At 38.9% G+C, this 17,091-nt stretch overlaps 1 protein-coding gene across 1 annotated transcript in view; it reads left to right on the top strand.

Moving 5' to 3' along the window:
- The first annotated feature begins 6,516 nt into the window (after positions 1 to 6,516).
- The window catches only part of LOC134532727 (uncharacterized), an 88,226-nt gene continuing 77,651 nt past the window's right edge, over positions 6,517 to 17,091 (top strand). Inside the window, exon 1 of the mRNA XM_063369518.1 lies at positions 6,517 to 6,615. The gene's annotated coding sequence lies outside the window, so the exon portion shown is untranslated. The remainder of the gene's footprint in view (positions 6,616 to 17,091) is intronic.

A 17,091-nucleotide genomic window follows, 5' to 3' on the forward strand; every position in this document is an offset into this window, starting at 1 on the left:
GTTTTGGGAGAAATAGGTTTAATTTTCCAGTTTTTCTCAGAAAAAGTCAAATTATGTACATAATTTTGTGACAAAAGAATGGGTGGGCCAAAGACAAACAGACAATGTGTTTTGAAAAAAAAATTGGTATTTAGTAGCATAATGTGCTGTTTTAAAACTTATATTAAATAAAAATGAATTTGTTAATTTTTTTTTATGTTTATGGGAGAACTGAATAAGGATAGAAGGGGAAGGGGGGGTTGTTAAAGGCCCAGAGCGCTAGCTGCCTGAAATCGGGGGCTGCCCCTCCCCCTTTACATAATCCTTGTTTCCTTGGGATCCGCAGTTGAGAAATATTGGCAAAGCCTCATAGACACGGGCGACTCTGGTGGAAAAAGGGAGGGGGGAGGAGTAGGGACACGTTCCCTTAACATCCAGTAGTTTTATTTATACTATTTTCATGTTTATCAAATACATATATTTACAGTTATGACATATAGTAGGTAGTAGACGAAATGTCAACTAAAAATTACATACAAAGCATAGTTTAAAAAAAAACATACATTTTATACTTAACTTGCGTAGTTTTGTTAAATAAATTAGTATATTAATGTTCATAATTCGCTTAAAAAAAACTGGAATTTTGTCATTTAAATGGAGGAAAAGGCTGGCTAGCATGTGTGTGTATGAGCAGACCGAAGGGCGCCAGAAAAACACGTTTCTGGAACTTACAGTTAGTGACAGCAGCTCCGAGACCAACTCACCATCTGAACCTTCTCAATATTAAAAGATTTTTCATATGTTTATTGGTAAACAGTGTTGACGTTTCATGTTTCCTTATTATTAATATATTATTAATATTAATATATTATTAATCAACCCTAATCTATTAAATAGAACACAATATACGTACTAAGAGAGTTCAATATACATTACATATTCCAATGATGCACTGAATTTTTTCTTTGTACTTTAACAATAAATTCCCTTGAAAATACTGTTGCCTTTTTTTTTTTTTTTTTTTTTTTTAACTGTAAGGCAATGCAGGCGGCAAAATACAACGCCACAGTAGAGTGACAATGTGAAAGGTATTAGCCATGACCTACATACAGTAAGGAACCATCCTACCAATTTTCTAGAATTATTTCAGGAATCAGCAAAAAAAAAAAAAATCGGTGGAGCTGTATCGGGACTCGCGGCCGTTGGTTTCGCGTGAAACATCTATGTCAGGGAGTTACTTTTAGTGTAATGGTTTAAAATAAAAACAATAAAAACGAGACCATGACTATGTACTAAAAATTTTAATTCAAAACAGACACTAAATGGTAGCGTACTATCCAATTCAAATAATATCAGACGAAAAATTTATTTAACATTGGCCTGTGATATGAGATATCAAATTTTGTATATGCCCAGTGTTGTCGGTTCTCTATACACAAACACACGAATCACCGCGCTATCACGTCTGAGTCGTGAGTTACACAATTTATTTTCTAACCTAAATTAAAACTAAGTGTAATTGGGAGGTCTAGGTAGGAAAGACTCTTAAGTGCGTCTCAGGCCGAAACCTATATAGTTAGGAAAATATTAAAGCAATATTATACAAACCTTTTCGTCTGTTCTGGTACGTATATGTTTCGCTGTTAATTTTAAGACTTTCAGATGATATGGCAATGGCTAGCCGGGATTTGAACCTGTGTGCTCTGGAATATCAACCTAGTGTCTTACAACTCGGTCCATAAACTTCGATATGTATCTTTTCTCATATTCAGATTGTCATGTATTGCCCCATGCTACAGGCGTGAGTGTACGATCATTGCATAACAGTACAAATACATAGTTTCAGATTCGAGTACTCCATGTAAGCTATCATCACATGTCTTGAAAAAATTATTGACATCTAATATTATAAATACAACTACTATTTTTCTTCTTCAAAAATTACAGTCACAATAATTTTAATTCACATGTTTTGAGTATATCGTGTACTAGTGCGTGTAACTACATGTGATTTTGTTTACACATTTAAAATGGGTGTAGCCAGTATTTGTGGAAGGGGAGGGCAGAAGCCAGCCCCTTCTCCGGAAACTCTTTTACAAAGATAATGCTTGAAAATACATTTTTAGGCTAGTTGACGATCCCCTAAGTGCTTTTTGAAATTCCTGCCATTATAATTTTTGTAAGATAAAATTCTTTGTCTTTTTTTACTACGCTCTTGACACTCATTGTTACAGAAACAGGTTCCTCTTTTGAGTAAGCTTCTCTGCACTAATACCTGTACCTTGTTTGTTACCGAAGTGTAAACAAATATACACATAAAACAAACAAAACACAAATGTGTTTAAAGAAAGTCAATATGTATCTATGTGAATTCCAACAAATTCAGTGTAGTTCATTAAATAAAATTTCAACTGACAAACAAAAGTTTAAATAATAGGTAAATTAATTCAAGATGTAGTTTCAGACATACGACATTACTCATTAAAATGTACGTCATGACAAACCTCTGTTTGTGCCTTAAGAAGGGAATAGATCTCTTTCCCGAAACGTCGCAACTTTTCTCTTATAGGAATCTTATACTGTGTTAGTCTGCGCTATCATCGTTGTTGTTTTCAAAATATATGTTGTTTTTTTCGCTCAACTGTTGCTTACGGTGTTAGTCTGTGCTGTCATCACTGTTTATTTTCATTGCTGGGTTCATCTGTGTGTCTCTGTATTCCAAATTTTTATCTGTTAAGTTTCATAATTGAGTTATTCTGTTTGCCGTTGTACACCGTAAAATTTCTTTGTAAATGGAACAGAACGTGAATTTACATGTTTGTTAATTTGTACATTTACATGAAAATGACTGTATGACTTACCATTTATGCTTTGTGTTGCCCCAGTACATCCAATATTTAAAGCTATTTGAAAACAGTTGTTTGAATAGTTTTATTTTTTATTTATTTATTGTTATTTATTAGCTGCGCATATTAAGCACGGTAAAACAAAAGAAAGCCTAAATGTGATATAAATAAAGTTAACTTTTCTATGACTTTAAAACCAAATAAATAAAATGTTTATACAATAATTTCATGGTTGTAAGCACACGCATACTTTAATTGAACACACTCTTTTAATATCTAACATTTATTTCAAAATAACTTTACCATTATTGTACAGCGGGATTGTAAGTTTGTTTGCAGGAAAGTAATTAAAAAATTGCCAGACTAGTTGTACAGATTATATTTCACTGTTATAAAATTATCGTTCATGCTGATCGAACAACATAAGAAAACATAAATTAGTTCGTTACCGAGGTTAGATGTTACTGCACGTGTTGATGACACACGAAACTACAGTAAACTCGTGTAATAACATCATGTCAGTGTTAAGAAGACTGCAAGTGTCCGCTCTACCACTCTGGTTCTGGTGGTAGAGCGCCTGCCTTGTGACTTGTAGGATCCGGGTTCGCGCCCCGGCTCCTCCAAGGCGGATTGCCCAGATTAAATGGTGGCATTTTCTCTGGTAGGAATACAATCCCTTGTAACCAGTCAGGCTACCAAAAGAAACGGTGGGTGGAACAGAAAAAAACCTTCCAGGTGGCTTCCAAATGGGGAGCCCGTTTCTTTTCTTGGGCTCCCCATGCGGTGGCCATTCCGGGGGTTTCTCCGGGGGAACGGAGTTTTGCAAAAATATTTTTTTTTTGTAGTTTTGTAGCGTTTTAGTTTTTAGTAACTGTAGCATTATCATTCCAAACATTTTAAAAAAATTTGCTTTTGAACATAAAATATTTGAATTGTTAATCAGTCAGTGAGTGGTTGTGTGTTCAACCATTTATCGGTATATATTTTCTTGAAGTATTATTGGCAGTTAAATTTTAGTCACAAACTATTGACCAATACCTTTGTTATGTAATATTTGAGAAGGTTTTGAAGAAAAAATATATATAGGCACATGAATTTTATTCCTAAAAATATTATTTCTGAAAAACCACATAGTTTTCCATCACGTATTTTATGTGTGTGTGTGTGTGTGTGTGTGTGTGTGCCAGTATAACATCCAGATATAAATTAAATATTCTATTAATTTCAATATTTGTAAAGCCTTTGATACTTTCCAACACAATCTTATGATTAAAAAATATATCAAGTTTGGGCCTCGTCAAGCAAATGCGTGTATGTTTTAATTATCTTACAAATAGACGCTTTTCAGTCAAACTTGCAAATGCTAAACTACTATTTAATATTTAATAAATGATATTCCAACTATAATAAGAATTGATAAAGAAAAGATGCTGATAGAAAAAATATATAATTGGGAAATATGTTTGTGAGACTATTCAGCAAGATATTTCAGCTGTTCGGATCTGATTTGCAAGTTAACAAACGTCTTTGAATTACGATACCATTTAGTAAAAAAAAAAAAACTATTCAATTATTATAGAATAATCACTTAGTAAGTAATGACATTAAACGTGGTGTCCTGTTTTATCCCTGGTAAGTTGCTTTTTTTTCACGAACAGATGAAGATCTTTAGGTTTTATTAAATTTATAACTTTCTCTGCATCAACTAATTTTAATTAGAATAGAATTGGAAGTATGGAGAAAAAAGTACTTACATTAACATTTTAAAATTTCAGGCATTTAAACTATATATATATATATATATTTGAATTTTGAATTTTATATTTATTAGACGTTCAATCAGTGATGCACTTTTTATTACATACATTTTATTTTGTTGGTTCAGACATAATATCTCGGTTTGGATTAAATATTCTAAAAATTTTTAAAATTATTTGTAACTATAAAATTAGTAAAAAAAAACTTTAGCAAAAAGTTATTTTTAACTTTTGCAATCTACATATTTATTTTATACACACCATTTTAGTTTCTGTTAACGTAGTTAACATTAACTTTATCAATCTTTATCCATCTGTGTGTTGTGTTTATTCGTATTTTGTCGCAAAGTTATTTATATATATATATATATATATCAGTGTATGTTTTATGTTGTTATTTTATGTCATAATTCGTTTATAGGTGCTTTAAGACGAAAAAAACAGAATTTCAATTTGATCTGACAGTTTTAATAAAACAGAATAATCTGCTACGCATAGTAATATATTTTTTTTATTTCCTAATATAAAAAATACTTCAATTTTAGCAGAGTTTATTTTTCAAAGACTGCAAGCCTGTGCAAAGCCCACCGACATTCGATGTATGGGCCTATGTCTCCCCTAGAGTGCCTGTGCTGCTTGACCTGTGACTTCTACACTACACAAAAATATTTCCCTCGTATTTCAGCATCTTAAAAATATATTTTGTAAAAACCTTAATATCTTAGTTTATTATTTTTTTTTTTAATCTGCATCAGAGGATGTTCCTGCTCTGAATAGGTGGATGAACAAACAGAGAAGTTTACTTCAGGAGAAATTCAAAATGAGATACTTAGGTCTTCCAATATTTTCCGTTATATGCTACGGTACCCCCGATATAATTGGTGTTGATCAATTAAGTATTTTCATTCGCTGGGTAGGCGCGAATCTTGAACCACGTGAAAGTGTTCTAGGACTTTACAGCACAGCAGACACAACAGGTAGAGCTACAGCATCTACTATATTGAATGTATTAACTAGACTTAATCTACCCGTCACTATGCTTCGGGGACAGATGAAAGATGGCACTGCCAATATGACATTTATATATAATGGAGTGCAATCGGTAATTAAAACAAGGCAGCCATTAGCACTATTTGTACATTTGTTCCCCTCACTCCTTAACACTGAGGTCTTAGGTTGTATAAATATTTTATTGTCAGAGGTTTTTTTATAGGTATGAAAAATTTCAACACAATCGGACGTCGAAAAGTCTGTAAAAATTGAATGGAAAGATTTTATTACACAGTCCATTCATTCATACGTGTGAAGTTAATAAAAGCGTGTTAAGAAGGAAATGTATGAAAGTTTAGTGCAAAAGATTATCCTGTTTTTCTTCTTTGTTTGTAATAAATCAATGTTTTTTTATTTTAATATCGGTTCTTACTTTTATTTTACACTTTCTTTTACATACATATGTTATTTTTTTTTAATTTCTTCGTATAATACATAATATATTTATGAAAATGTTATTAATCTGAAATATTGAAATTCATGGAAGACGCAATTAACGTCTCACTTGATCGCTGTGTACGCAGGTACACTTCATTCAAGATAAGATGAGGTTTTTTTTTTTTGACAGGTTCTTCGGCGAACGTTCAGACAATTCAATATTCTTACGAAATTAACAAAAACAAATGAATCCGTGTTTGTTTTTTCTTGTTGCATTACAGTATTGAGCTGTAAACGTGTAATGGGTTCACCGAAGCACCTGTCAAAGTAGTCTCGCGGTATTTTGAACAGCATCCCTCGGAGAAGCAGCACGTGGGAGGGGAACGCGCGCGCGCGTGTATTGGCGGGCGAGAAGTAGCGCGAGGGAGGGGGAGGGGAGGCGGCCTTTGTTTACGCCTGGCGTCGCGAGCACGTGGGGAGTCGAGCCAGTCACTCGCCGACGCTGCAGCGCTGTGGTCGCCGCTCCGAGAGCCAGAGAGTTCCCCCACGTGACGTGCCGTGCCGATAGCTGGCAACACAGCGTGTCCGATCCTGAACAGCTGACGGTGAGTTCCTCTTCTCGCTCGCACCGTGCAGGAGATACAAATACTGTACAGGCAGGTTTGTTTATATTTTTTTTTCTCGTTGAAAAAAAAAATGTGATAATGCAAAATGCTGATCAAAACAAGACAATATTTTTTTTCTTCTAAAATTTAAAAGTCTGTTTCACCTAAATTTGTATAAAGGCATACAATAGTTATGCTTTTAATAACATCGTTTTCTTTTAAAATACATTAATAACAGACTTATAATTATTATAAAGATTCAAAATACACTAAATAGTTGGAGTTTGAATTGTCACAGTTAGAAAAGCAATGTTTTATTTTAAATTATTATTACAATAAATATTGGAAAAAATTATATTACTATTATACTATCATATAGAAAAAAAATTCAAACCAAAGAATATTACTGTCAAAACTACTCCCTATTCACATTACAATCCATAAAAAATATTTAATAATTATTTTTTTTTAAATTAAAAAAACAACCAAAATAAAATAAGATGATTTTTTTTTGTTTAAACATGAGAAGTGACAAAAGAAAACATTTATCTATAAACAGTAAAAATTTCATATATATATATATATATATATATATATAACAGTAAAGGTTAAAAAGTTATTAAAATTAAACTCTAGAGATGCAATTTAGTTAAAAATGACCTGGCACTAAGAGGGTTAAGATGTCAGGCAGTGGTTTTGGTTACTAACACGTGTTCAGGCGTTTAGTTCAATAACTTTGTAGTCACTGTTTACAACAATGTTTATATAATATATTTTTTTTAATTTATGGTTTTCAAGTAGCTTAACACATCATTATTCAAAACCCTTACGAAACACGTGAAAAAAAAACTATGTTTAACTGAGCCACATAATTTATAAAGAAACATTCTTAAAATTCATATTAACATAAGTTAAAATTAACAAATGTAATTCATGCATAATATACGAGGGTAGTGATATAAATCTATAAACAATCCTGAAGACTTAAAAATAATTGTATTAATAGCAAAACTTACTTCAGCTTTCACTCGGATGGAAATAAAAATAAATTTCTTAGCGTCTTTCACGAAATAAACACGCGTTTTAAAATTCAAATTAATCAGGGTAAAAGTGTCCACGCGCGACGAATAGGGTTTTTGGTACCTATCATCTCGTTGATGATACGATATTCTATTTGTAACTTTTTAAGCGACCTAAAATCATGACTTTTTAAGTAGTATTATATTTTAATTAGTAGTATATTTTAAAGTATTTAAAATTTTATGAAAACGAGAACGTAAGCAGCTTGGTCCAGGATCATCTGAACTTAGATGCCACCAAAAAGGTAGAGATTGTTAAAGGAACGCGTACCGCTGTTATCTACGTTCATATAACTGATGGAATTCATAGAAACATCCAGGAATTTCAATATTTAAAACTGAATTATTATAAAATATATTTGTAATTAATTCTAAAAGATATTTAGCTCGCGCATGTTTAAGAGGTTACGTATTTAGACGTAATTATTTTAAAATAATTCTTTACTTCTAAAGCATAGACATTTAGAAGCCATACGTTTCAAAGATGCTGAAATAAATACTCAATGTACATATATATTTAATAAAAATTACCCAAATAAACATACTAACGTTTACTTCATGTAGCTAAATTGGCAACATTCATTTTGGGTTGAGATATATTGAATGTTTAAAAGGAGGTGGGGAGGGAAATCATGGTAAAATAATTTTAATGCCTTTGCAATAAATATGTTTCCCATAGTAAACAAAATATTTTGAAAAATACGTACATTTATGTAATATTCAGGGCCGGTGCAAGGTAAATTGGCACCCTAGGCGAAAAACCTTTAGCAGGCTTGTGTTTTTTTTTTACTTTTTTACTTATTACTATTACAAATCATAAACAGGTCACCGTGGACTTTATATAATTACTTATATCAATATAACCATTCCAAACTGTTACAAAAATCCATTTTCATCTAGTTTCAATAATCGTTAAACATATTATATCAGCTGTTATGTGTCGTGCTGCGCCGCCCCCAGCTACTTGGCGCCCTAGGCGGTTGCTTAGTTCGCCTATATGGACGCGCCGGCCCTGGTATTATTACAATCATAGTTTACGTGATCAAAATGAATAAAATGTCAACGTAATATTTTCAACTGCAGCTATCTCGCTAGCTAATATTTCTACTGCCCATAGACCTGACTGTATGGTACGTTTGACGTTGACTCGTAATAACTCCATCAGTTCACGCAAGGTGGAGTACTTCGTGCACGAACACGAAACCAGATTCAGTTGTTATCTGAGTATAAGCTGACGATGGATTTCTTGAGGGACGAACATGTTATTGGGAAGGGGTGTGAGAGGTAGGGGAGGAATTAAACTCATCATCCGCCTTGTGGCAGATTTCCGAACTCAAGGACGGAGCATGGGCCGACGGGAAGCGTAGGGCGGACAGAAGCACCCCGAGAAGACTCGGCGACCACCAGCTACGTCCATCGTTCTCCCCAGCTGAGAGAACTCGGTGGGGGGTTCCGCCGGGGTAACGAAACTGGATCGTATTCCCGAGCTCCACACGTGTGTGTTAACGCGCCATTTACAAACTGCTCCAAGATTTTACTAAACATACCTGATTACGAATAGCACTTACGAACCGTTGTTCTTGTCTATACATGTTTCGCTCCATGGTTTCGTCTATAACGTATACTTTTCGGACTGTGGAAAAGGCTAAAACGGGTGTTTTCACAGTCGTTTTGTAGGTATGAAAAATTCTACACACAGTGTTGTAAAGGATGCAGGGAGCCGTCATCTTTGATATTCCACCATAAAACGCTACGGCTCCATAGAGACGCGTTATCGACGCGAAGACTTCACGCCAGTTCTGCGCCTGGCGCGTAGAGGCGATAAGGCGTGTGGTGCGCTAGCCAGTGTCGCCCTTAGCTCCCCCGCGCTTTTGGAGCTCGTGCGCCCAGCCGTATTTACCGCTAATTGCATTTTTTTTCTTCTCACTTCTTTGATGAGCATTCAAGATCCACCCCTTTTGCCGAATGACGTGGTTGACGCCTTTCAAACTAATTCCAAATAAACCCAGACCCGAGGTGGACCTAACCCCACGACCAAGAGCTTTACTAAGAGGTTTTGTTTTTTGTAGCTTCTTAAGCACGCAGATACCCCTGAGGTCCAAATTTTCGCGGTCCTTCTCTAGTCGACCAGAGACAGTCTAGTCCCTCAAGCTAGTAATGAGTTCAGTTCCTGCAACCACTTCTAGGCAGCGCCACCTGCCAGAGTTTCAGATATCCGTCACCAGTGCGGGATCCATTTGGCTATTTACTTCTATGGAGGCCCTCCCCGGAACATTTGAGAAATGTACTCTTTCAAACCCAACCTGTAACTGAAATTTCGACGATGGTTTTGCTCATTTGTTTGATGATATTTTGAGGTGGCAGCACCGTGGTTACACATTTCCGTTCCACGGGACGTCTTTCTATTCTTGAAATTACTCCCACAAAATGCCGTATACCGAGAGCTATGATGTTACACATAAAAAAATACTGCAAAATATAGGAATTGTATTGGAACAGTTTTCCAGCTAACCTTTCAAGACTCTTAATTAGAAATACTGAAAATTTCGTGAATTCATTTGGTCGCAAGTTAGAATGCAAACCCTCAGAATCTCACACCGTGTTCATGATTGTACGGCAGCTGTTTCGACACGTCCCTCTACAACCGTGAGCCAAAGGAGAGCAGTAAGCCAGTCAGATAGTGCCAACTAACAATAACAAGCAGATTCTTGCTTAGAAATCAGCCAATCGAAAAAAAAAAACGTTGGTGGAGTACTTTAGTCTGTTGCCAAACGAATTCGCGAAATTTACGGATCTCTACTCTTAACTAACTTAGCAGCCAGTGAACACGTGCCAACATATCGAGAAGTACGCAGAGGACTGTGCTGGTAGGGACCGGAAAATTCGCTGATTCAATGACCTTTAGGATAGCCTCCATTATCCTCTGCATTTCTCAAGTAAACACGCGTGTTCATTGGGTACTAAATTGCGAGGCGTCTCCACTGGATAGCTTGTGATTCGACGCTTCTTTGGTCGATAGTCTCTCATTGGCCCAGAGAGCTCCAGTTAAACTGCGAGCCAATAGCAGAACCAGCAGAATTGTACACATGTTTGAATTTCAGCCTAACACGAAATGAATCCCCGAATTTTTCCGGTCTCTATGTGCTGGTAATCACACATGAGAATTTTTTCAGTCCCTAGTTGTGATAAACGACACGCAGCAGATAAACAGTAATCGTTGTGATCGTCCATCACTACTATAGGTGCTGCTGTACCACGCAATTTGACGCGCATCCAATGGGGCGTCTTTTGGCTGCCTGAGTAGAACTGTGCCAAGGAAAACATGGCAGTTGTGATAAACAAATGTCGTCACCAAGGGAGTCTGGAACACTTCCAGCTCGTGCATACACGCACGTCACCTGCCTCTCTCTCTCTCTCTCTCTCTCTTTCGTCATTTACCAGTTTTCTCCTTGAAACCAATAGTATTGTCCGTGCCCGCGAATTGTCTGACTTTTATGGGCTTGTTCCTACAGTACGTATGTCCACATACTGAAACGTCAGGGAAGTTGGTGTTGGAAAAGGAAAGTCAGAAATTTTGCTTTAAATCCTGGAATAGTCACGCAAATTCCCTAGTGATAATAATTTTATAGTAAAATTTCATGCTCCAGTCTGCCATCACCCAGAGTGTGAATTTTATTTATCTTATTCAGATTATGTTTTATTACATAGTCATACATACTATATAATATAATGGTATATATGCAAGGTTCTATTTGAAATAAAGAAAGTGGAGGGAGGGGGAGAGAGAGAGCTAAGACAGCTACGGGGATAGTGGAGGCTGGATTTTCTTTATTTCTTTAAGAAAATTTCGACATAGGTAAATTGTTTATGAATATTTGTCAGGGAATTTTGATATTTTGGTCAAGGAAAAGTCAGGGAAATTTTATTACTGACTTGTGTGGACATACTGTGACATGTTTGAGCTTCCAATGACACTTTGCAGCGTTTCCCACGTTTTTATTCTTTTTGATTTAACCGTTGAAAGTATTGTGAAACAATTTTATCTTTCTCGTGATTTTTTTAATCATTTTATTGGGTTGGACGTCTTTGCCAAAATAAACGCGTTAAGATAGCTTACAAAACATTGTATTTTCTTTTGTAGAAGAAAAACGTTTTAGCTTCATTGGTTGCGATTGGTGAGCGAAGTTCATGCACGCTTGACTGACCATTAAGAACACAGTTTTTGAGCACTGCAACGTTCGTGATTCGCCTGGAAAGAACTACGCCCTGTGGGAAAATTACTCTTCCAGTCACGGCATACGTTACAGTGATTCACTTTAAAATAAAATAAAAAATGTGAAGTACAGCTGCATGTAACTGTAATTATGGTTAGGAAATTAAAAAAAGGTTAGATAACCTTTAAGATTCTCCTTTATCATCCACGTACTGAAGCAAATGTGACCTGCTCATTCGCTAATGGCTCATGAGTCATGTTGTTCCATACATTTCATTGAGAGTTTTTTTTATTAGTTTAGAGTCTTTCAGAGAAATAGTGGACCAATCGTGGAAACTGCACAAAGATAGCTTATACCTAGAGATAGGAAAAATTCGTGGATTCATTTCGTGATACATATGATGAAATTCAAGTAATCACACCTTTGTGCTGCTTCTGCTATTGGTTCAAGTTTGGTTTCACGTCTAAAGGACTGTGGGCCAATCAGAGATCCTCAATCAAAAAGTATCGAATCACGAGTTACGAAGTTCATACGCCTCACAAGCCAGCAGCCAATGGACAGGTGACGTTTGCCCGAGTATGCAGAGGATCGTGGAGTCTATCCTGGAGGACATTGGACCCGTGAATGTTTAGAACCTCTACTTATGCCGAAACAAATCAGGAGCTTTTTTTTCTGTTCTTTCTTATAGAAATCCATACTTAGACACCAGCGAAATTCAGATTATTTCCTCGTAGCAAGATTAACTCCACACTCAAATGAGTAAGGCCATGTACTTTACGCGAAAATACTTTCAGGCCAGCAGTGCGTTAAAACTTTGTAGCATTTGCTGTGCTTCGTGGTTGGCTGGATGTATTTCAGGTACGTGTCTAACCGTCAAACGCATCCTTATTTGCCCGGCCCAACAGGGAAAAATGGCTTCTCTTGCAGATTACCTTCAATTACAAGGGGACAATCGCTAGCCCTGGGCATACCTTAGTATAGTCTAATGAGCGATCAGTAGGGGCATGCATATTTCGCGAAAAGATTCCGAGACTAGCTGAAAGTTAAAACACTGTAGCATTGTCTGTGTTTAGTGATTGGGTGAGTTTCTTTCAGGTGCATGTCTGCTGTTAGAACACCAATCACAGTAATTCAGTTCGGAAGTAAACGCGTCCTGAGTGGCTCGGCCAAACAAGGCAACGACTTCTCTCGCATACGACCGTCAATCACAAGGAAGAAACACCTGATGTGGATATACATTGTTGCAGTCTAATAGGTATTCAGATTTTTTTCCCGCGAAAAATGCCTGCCCCTAGCAATCAGGTAATTCCGCAAAAAAAAAAAAAAAAAAAGAGGTCAAGGTCCTTAGTCATATGATATGTTGTTACGGGGAGGGAATTAGTATATTTTTCAATGTGAGCGCGCGCGGCGAGTGGCGAGTCGCGATGCACTCGCTGCAGCGCTGCAGCTCAGAGGCGCGCGTGCAAGGGTGCAGCGGCGCGCTATACGGGCCAAGGACGCACGTGGACGCCGCCAGGGGCCCCCGGGGAGGGGGAAGGTGGGTGGGCGGGGCGCCGCCTCGCAGTTCTCCCTCCCTCCGACCCCACTTTCCGTGTCACCCCCTCCTCTCGTCGTCCCCTCTCCACCCTCCTCATTTATCCAGAGAGAGAGAGGAGAGCAGCAGTTTCACAGCACGTGCCGGCCCGTCTGGCGCGCTACCGCTACCTCGCCGCTTCCACAGCCCGCGGCACACGATGCCGAACTGATGTTTGTTTCCTGGTCCACGCTCTTTGCCTCACCGTCTTGGTAGCTTCATCTCTTGTCATTACTGTCATCTATGGGTAGACTCCCGAAAAATTCGCGAATTCATTTCGCGATAGGTTAGAATCAGCGGCGTAGCCAGGGGGACGGGGGGGGGGGGTTAGAGGTTCAACCCCCCCCCCCCCCCTAGCACCAAATATTTAATTAATTTCTTATTCATCACTCAAACAAATTTCATATTAAAATTGATAAAAATTTTACCATTACAATATTTAAATTTAAGTACTACCGAAAACTGCTAAAATAGCACTATTTTACACCTTAAAATCCAAATTTTCCCGGGGGAGGACCGCTTGAATACGGGGGAGGGGGATGCTTCTCAACACCCCCCATACACAAATCCTGGCTACGCCACTGGTTAGAATACAAATAGTTATACCTCAGTGCTGCCTCTGCTATTGGCTCACAACTCACCTGGATGACTCTGGGCTAGAGACCCGTGAATTTCGCGGATTCATTTCGTGTTATGCTAAAATTCAAATAATTATACCTTAGTGCTGCTTCTGTCATTGGTCGACTGTTAATCTGGAGGACTGAGGGCCAATTAGAGATCCTCGCTCAAAGAAGTATCGAATCACAGGCCACCCAGTCGAGACGACTCACAAGTCAACAGCCAATGAACAGTTGGCATTTGCCCGAGTGTGTAGAGGATATTGGAGTCTATCCTGGAGGTCATTGAATCCGCAAAATTCACGGGTCTCTACTCTGGGCCAATGACAAACACCCGACCAAAGCTTTATCGAATCACAGGCTGCTACGTTGGGTCCTCTCACAAGACAGCAGCCAATTAGTGGGTGACATTTGACCGAGTGTACGTAGAACTATTGAGTTCATCCTGCAGGTCAGTGAACCCGCGAATTTTTCCGGTCTCTATCTATGGGTCTTCACTGGAAATTTATCCCTTAATATCTCTGACATTTTACGTTTCGTTTCGAATTTTCTCTACAGGTGATAATCAAATGTCTGTTCCTCGGGGGCAAAGAACACCATGTCCATTATTTTTTTATGAAACATAGTTGACACCATTGGCATGATCAGTAGCGTGGCGCAAAATTTAATTTCTGAAAAAGGGAAGGGGGATAGAACCACACGCTGTTTGCTTTCAAAAATTTAACATAAACGAAATTGATAGGTTTACCAGGGATACCCCGCAAGATAACGTTTATCATTTCAGTTTCACAGTCACGGTCTTGAGAGCGCAAGCGGGGCCTTTCAGAGAGGGGCTTTTAAAGTGATTGTGCGTATGGGGGGGGGGGGGCAGAATCTAGCCCCTGATAACAACAATATTTCGGACGGGCTCTAAAAGCGCGAGGGTCGTTGAGGCCGACATCGACTACCACATCACACTCCTCTTCGCTTCTATGTGCCATACCATACAACATCAGTAACGCGCCTCTAAGGGGCCCCTACAATTTTATGGTGAACTTTAAAGATTAGGGCTCCCTACACTCCCCTATACCACATACAACCCTATGTTAACATTTTTTCATAGTTAAAAATCTTCAGTGAAAACATCCGTTTTATACGTTACGAACGAAACCAACATGAAACGATAGGTATTTGTATAGACAAGTGCAATGACTCTTAGAGTGTGATTGGTAATCCAGACACTTTCAAGAAATCTTTTACAGTTTGTAAGCGGCGCCTTTCACGCCCAAAGCAAGGCGACTACCGGGAAAGTAGGTAATTGCATAGTTGAAGTTACGCCTCTTGTCGCTGGGTTGTTTTACGTTATGAGCACAGCTGTCTGGTATCGGTCTGTAGCTTGTCTGGTCGGCCGGGCGGTAGCCGTGCCGTGCGGACCTTTGTCCGCCGTGAACGGGACGAGTCAGGAGGGGGGAGTAGTCCTTGGTCCGCCGCCCTGCCCGAGGCTCCCCCAGCATTCCGTCTGGTCCGCGGCCCTCGAAGACTCGCACGGCCGCCGCGAGACAACCTCGCGGATTGCCCGACGGAGGCGCAGGTGCGCTCGGCGACCCCGTCATCCGGGGAAGGGGGGGGGGGGGGCTGGCTGGCTGCTCCGCGCCGCGGCCGACCTCGCATCAGTGCTCGGCCACAATCCCTCCGCTTCTGTCTGCCCGGGTGTTCTGTGCGCTGGTATCCCGCGGCGCCTGCCCCGGTGCACGCGGAGCCGGCCTCGGGTGTCGAGGGGACACTCCCCCCCCCCCCCCCCACACACCAAAGGCCTTGCTCACGCTTCCGGTAATGGGAGGGGGGTTTCAGTGCCAACCACACCCAGAACAAATACACTCAAACCAATTATAATTAATGGCATATATTTACAAAAATAAAATTACTAAAAATCTGCACCCTGCGCAGATAACTAAATCTCAATACCTGCAAATAAAAATAATCGTAACCCATAACATATAAATACATCCGAATAATTTACGCTCCAAATCAATACCCATTAAATTCAAAATAATAATTCCCCCCCCCCCTCGTTTTGCTCTTTCGAATTATAAGCTCGTGCTGCGGCCGAGGATTCAAATATAAGGTTAAAAATGCTACATAGCAGCCCCAATATCATCCATGACTAGGGACCGGAAAAATTCGCGGATTCATTGACCTCTAGGATAGCCTCCATTATCCTCTGCACATCTCAAGTAAACACGCGTGTTCATTGGATACTGAATTGTGAGGCGTCTCCACTGGGTAGCTTGTGATTCGACGCTTCTTTGGTCGATAGTCTCTCATTGGCCCAGAGAGCTCCAGTTGAACTGCGAGCCAATATCAGAACCAGCAGAATTGTACAACATGTTTGAATTTCAGCCTTATCACGAAATGAATCCGCGAATTTTTCCGGTCTCTATTCATGACAAATCCTTCCAAAACAACCTAGCTTCAACGAGACCCGCCCGGGCGGTTAGGGACGACAACACGGCGGGCTGCCTGGTGCGATGACGGCCCCGCGGCATGCCCGGGACTGCTTCGTCAGGCGACTGTCATGAGCAGCGCCCCATTCGCCCGCCGGAGCTGGGGACAGTGGTGTGTGTATCGAACCTGAATATGGGGGGAAGGATGGGGGGGGGGTGGTTTTCGAGCAGGTTTTTTTTATGCATATGATTATCACGCTACGTTTGCCGTTATCGGTTTTGTACCATGGTGAAGCGGTCGTGGTATACAAATGCATCATTACTTGAAAACGATGTAAATTGACTTAATTTTTTTTGTTTACTTTTGATTTTGGCATTGAACATATTTTTTAAAATTATTTATTTATATATTTATGTAGGCAATAATATTTCATGGCTTGCAGTTCGTTTGGCAGCACATTTACCATCTGCTTCTGGACCACAGAGGTGTGGAGACACCCTAGACCACCCTGAGCCAGTTATAAACAAGGAGAAGTGACGTCCAGTCGTGTGCTACCCAGTCAAAGGAAT

This window comes from Bacillus rossius, chromosome 6 (genome assembly GCF_032445375.1).
Source record: "Bacillus rossius redtenbacheri isolate Brsri chromosome 6, Brsri_v3, whole genome shotgun sequence".
NCBI lineage: Eukaryota > Metazoa > Arthropoda > Insecta > Phasmatodea > Bacillidae > Bacillus > Bacillus rossius.